Below are 5,404 nucleotides of genomic sequence, written 5' to 3' on the forward strand. Positions count from 1 at the left end.
TCCAGATGATGATCACCGCTTTTCTTCAAGTAACGAAGATCAAGCCTTTGACCATCGTCCGTGATAATATGCTTGGCTCTAGTTTTACCAGGAGGAGGATGAGGACCATACTCAACAAGCTCCTTAAGCCTAATGGAAAATAGAAGAAAAAACAAGTTTAGCTAAAACTCAAACAGGAAGAAGTATAGAAAAATATAATAAAGCGAAGAAGAAGAAGAAGAAGACCGTTCAATGTTATAAGGATTAAGGAGTAACAGTCTCAGTATAAGTAAGATTCAAAGCAGTACTTCATGGTACTCCCAGTTGATCAATGTTAATGGTTGGACTTGGAGTGATGATTGTACGTGCTGAAAGTCAACCCGCTTCCCCATCAGATTGCCTATGATCCTACCCTCCTTTGCCTTGAGCCTACTGCATATGGATTTAATAGGATGCCCTAACCGTTATGTAGCCTATAGGTGGGATTAACAATATTCTATTTGAGGACAATGTAACTATATTCAACCACATTCATGTACAAAATTCAAGGATTTGAGTTAAGTTCATCTTAACTAATGAACCACGTGAACTCAATACGAAGAATAGCAGTAGAAGAGAAGCAAAATATAAACTGGAGACTGAAAGTCACTGCTCGGTGGTAAATTGTTAACATTTAAAAACGAGAGTCGTGTAATTGAAGAAGATTAAGTATAAGGGGAGAGGGGTTTGAAATAATATGCTAATCGTACCTAGTATCGAGGAATCAAAACAAGAGTCGAAGCGGTTTTTTGATGAATCAGTGATTTTTGGAATCGTCGACAGAATTCCTACCAATGGCCGAATCGGCGATCCAATCATAAATCGGTGATCCAATCGTCAAATAAATCATCAATTCGCTGAACCCAATCGTGAATCCGAGCAACCCAAGTCGATACAAACACATTCCCATCACAAACCGACTGATTGATTGAATCGTGACGATGCTGTAACAGAGAGCGTTTCGGCCGGTGTCAGGATCAATTTTGTACTGCGTTTGGGTACGGAACATTTAGAATGTGGTTCGTGGCCTATTAAGCGACTCATGTGGTTATGGTTTTGGAACTGCAGTGAAGGGTAACACGAATGGAGTCACAATGATGTTTGAGGGGGCAGTATCAACAAAACATGCTTAGGGCTTAGGGCAAAGAGGGAAACAAAAGTGATGGAGAAAAAGAAGGAGGGCTTTTCTAATTTTTAGGATTTCATTTCCCGCTCAAATTTAGTAAAGATGAGGCGCGTTTTAGGTGAAAAAAATTATAAAACGACACTAATCCTAGGGAACGCGAAAATACGTACCCTAAATCCTTTAAATTTTAATAGAGATGACATTTTTTTATGATACCCTCTTTTACGGGTCATAAATCACTGTGTGTCATAGATTACGCGTCATTAAAGCCCTGTTTTCTAGTAGTGGACAGCCCGATGTTGTCTGTAAAAGAGAAAGCTACCATACCAACCCCCGAGGTTGAGTACAAGTACGAGTATGTTTCCGAGTAATCCAAGAGAAAAGAGAATGGTCTTCCGTAAACTTCATAATGTTAATTTCTCTAAGGGAGTTGTCATAACTATACTAACTAATAACAATTTCGCCTGTCTTGGCGTTGTTGGATGTCAATTTTGATTATAAGGTTTTCGTCACCCTAGACTGAGTTAGTCTAACTGTAGCGAACAACTCAGGTGTGGGGTGTCATCCCCGTATAGATCTATACACAAATTCCCGCTCTCCCTCCAAGAGACTCTAGTTATAACTACAGGCTACGATCGTACACTTAATAGGTGCCAATCGACAAAACTCACTAGATCCTTAATCGATTTTACGTGAAGAAAAAGTATAAACTCATTCTATGCCACATGAACCATGTAAGTGAACCATTAGGGCATCACTAAACATGTAAGTCATTTCAAGGCCTAATAGGAATGAGATTATATAACATGGGCCCAAAAAACATGTAGAAGGGACAACTAAGGCCCATTTCACATGTAAGGTATTTATAGGCCCAAATAGCACATAAATAGTATCCAAGGTCCGTCGCACATGTTAATGGGTCAATGAGGCTCAATAACTATATAAGTAGTATACAAGACCTATCAAACATATAAATGGATCACTAAGGCCCAATAACCTAGAAAATGAGCAAATTAATCTGTTTGTTAGTTTATTGTTGGTTTTGGTTCAATTATTCACTAAAATAGCATAAAAGCCCATTTTTTGTAAAAATGACGTTCTTGGCCCAGTAAGCCGAAAATTTACAATTAATGCCCAATTTTTGTAAGAATAACACTTTAGTCTCCATTTTGTTCAAAACTCGTGTTAATGACTAGTTTGTGGTAAAAATAACATTTTAAACCCTTTTTGTCAAAAATATCATTTTTAGCTTGATTTTTGTGAAAACACACATTTTTCTGGTTTTGGGCTTTTCTAACCTAGTTGTTGGAAAATTTGTAGAAAAATCATCGTCAGTCAAAATTTGGATCCGTAAATTCTAAAAGTTTGGAAATTTTGTCTACTTTGTTCACAATGTTTCTCATTATTTTTGATGGCCTCAAACTAGTGTGAAATTACTTACCTTCACAGGTTGGTCCGAAATTATTTCAAATATGATAGACAGTTTTGTAAAATTCGCCAAAAATTATAGAAATATCGTATGTAAATGTGAGAGTAGTCATTTTAAAGATATAAACTTGAAATTTGAGCATGTAAAACAGTTTTGAAAAATATTATCTTTAAGGTGGTCAAAACAGGTCGAGATTGGACCAAAACTTTTCTGTCAAGGGTTGAATTTTACAAAAGAAAAAAATGAATTGAAACATGGTCACTTGGAGTTTCCTAGAAAGGCAAGCACGTGAGAAATATGAGCAAAAAGAGAGAAAACTAATGACAAATCAGTTATCAATTCTTCGGACTAGCGATGAGAGTTTGATGCCTGAAGATCTAGTGGTGCTACAAGCAATGAATGATCGAATTAGAAAGAAGTATTTGGGTTAATTAGGATTAGTAGTAAAATGTAATGGTTTTAGGTTTAATTTAAATGTTATCTTTTGAAATTTGAAATTATGTCTTTTTTTATTGTAATCTTAATTTTAGTTTTTAAATATTATGTCTCTTTTTTGTTTTTTAAATATTATATTTTATAAAAATGTATTTATGTTATTAATTAAAAGAAAGTAAAAAAAAAAAAAAAAAAAGCAAACTCAAAAAGAAATATGACATGAAAAAAAAAATTAGTGTAACATCTTGTTATAATATGAAAATTAGTGGAACACCAATTTAATTTTACATCTACCACACCAATAATTAAGGGTTATGTTAGGAAACAAAATAAAGATCGTGTCGTTCCAAATTCAACGCATAAATGTCAAATTAAAAAACTGCTACAAAATCAAAGTAAGTGGCGGTGAATAAGTGCATAAAAGGAAAAAAGAAAATTTTATTAAGTGGACCAAATCGAAATATACATCTGGCAGGTTGATCACTTGTTTTAATTGCTCTCTAGCTAGCGTTGAGTTTTATGATTGATACCCGCCTTAATAATCGGGATTAGATTCCCATGGTGGAAAGCATGCATGCATTAATTTATCAATGTAATTAAACAAACTGTCCCCATATAAGATATGAAACTAACAGTTTGGTAGTTAATTTGGTTAATTTGGTTAATCTCATCTTTCTTGTTTCGGAAGACCGAAGATGACGATGATATGCAACCTGGTACGATATGGTAGAAGGCAGATTCACACAATAGTCTCTAGAGAAATCATCAAACCCTCTTCTCCGACACCTTCCCACCTCAAAACTCACAATCTTTCAATATTGGATCAAATCACGCCCAACATATTTATGCCAATAGTTGCATTCTACCCAAACACCCGCGGGATTTATCGTGGTTCCCATGATAAGACACTTAACCTGAAGAACTCATTGTCTCAAACATTAACAAAGTACTATCCTTTTGCTGGTAGATTCGCTAAAGTGAAACCATCTATGTAGATTGCAACGACAATGGAGCTGAGTTCCTTGAAGCATCCATTGATACCACACTATCGGATTTCCTTCAAAACTCGTCGCATGAAGATCTTGACCAATTCTTTCCACATGGTCTAGTACATTTCAACTCCAACTACGGAGATGATGATCTTCAAAGCGATCAAGTGACTCCACTGGAGGTTCAGATCAACCATTTTGAATGTGGAGGAGTAGCGGTGGCAGTGTCGTTGTCACACAAGATTGCAGACGGAAGCAGTTTGGTTCATTTTATAAACGATTGGGCTAATATGACACGACGGAAAGATCATGAGTTCTCCATTGATGACCCCTTCTTTTTTCCTTTCCAATACATGAATCTAAATCCAAGTAGGTATATCATATCGAGACCTGATGATTGTCTCATCACAACAAGGTTCATGTTCCCCGGTTCAAAGATAAACGAGCTTAAACTGAAAGTGAAAGCCATGACAGCAGAATCTGGTCAACCGATCACAAACCCTACTCGTGTTGAAGTCTTGACCTGGCTGCTTTACAAGTGTGCAATGGCAGCGGCTACTAAAAATAATTCAGGATCTTTCAAACCCACTGGTGCTGTCCAAATAGCAAACCTTAGAGGCTTAATGATGGAGCAGCTTCCGGAAAAGAGCATTGGAAATTTGATAATGCCCATGGAGATTCTAATAAACAAGGAAAGTGAAATGAACCCCGAGTCATTCATTAGTGGGTTCAAGAAGCAAAAAATGCAATTCAAATCCCTAAGAAATATTGAAACTGTCTTTGGTGTTCTACACAGTGATTTAGAAGAACAGCTAAGAAAAGTTGATGACGTTTATATCTTTACAAGCCTGTGTGGATATCATGCATATGAGATTGATTTTGGGTGGGGAGAGCCTATAAAAGTAGCCCTTGCCGGAGTTGCGAGGAAAAATACCTTTATTCTTACAGATGCCCCGAACAAGGATGGTATTGAAGTACTCATGTGTTTGGGAGAGCATGACCTTGCCATTGTTCAAAGTGACCCCGAACTTCTTGCCTTTGGCTATTTTTAGGGCATCACTTTTACACTGATCGACTAATACTGTATATAGTGTTGGTACTTGGTAGTGTTACACTATTTATCGACATTAAATATGTTCAAAGTTTCATTTGTATAATTTGATATTAGTTATGTTTTGTTTATTTTATATAATTATAATGTTTATGTAATAGCATTATCAAATTTATGTCAAATGTAAGTCTGTTTTATTTAATAAATCCGTTTACGGATATTTTGTTCATAAAATTTTGATAATATAATTTATTAAGCATATGTAATAAAAGTATATTAGTCAAATTTATAAAACCAAATAAATATAAGGCTTGTTTTTATAAAATCATAAAAGTTGGATGAAGAAGAATATATCT

General features: G+C 35.5%; 1 pseudogene; it reads left to right on the forward strand.

Annotated features, from left to right (window-relative positions):
* The first annotated feature begins 3,648 nt into the window (after positions 1-3,648).
* Positions 3,649-5,117, forward strand: LOC145008112 (akuammiline synthase 1-like; annotated as a pseudogene).
* The last annotated feature ends 287 nt before the right edge of the window (positions 5,118-5,404 follow it).

Source organism: Lactuca saligna, chromosome 8 (genome assembly GCF_052625555.1).
Source record: "Lactuca saligna cultivar CGN05327 chromosome 8, ASM5262555v1, whole genome shotgun sequence".
NCBI lineage: Eukaryota > Viridiplantae > Streptophyta > Magnoliopsida > Asterales > Asteraceae > Lactuca > Lactuca saligna.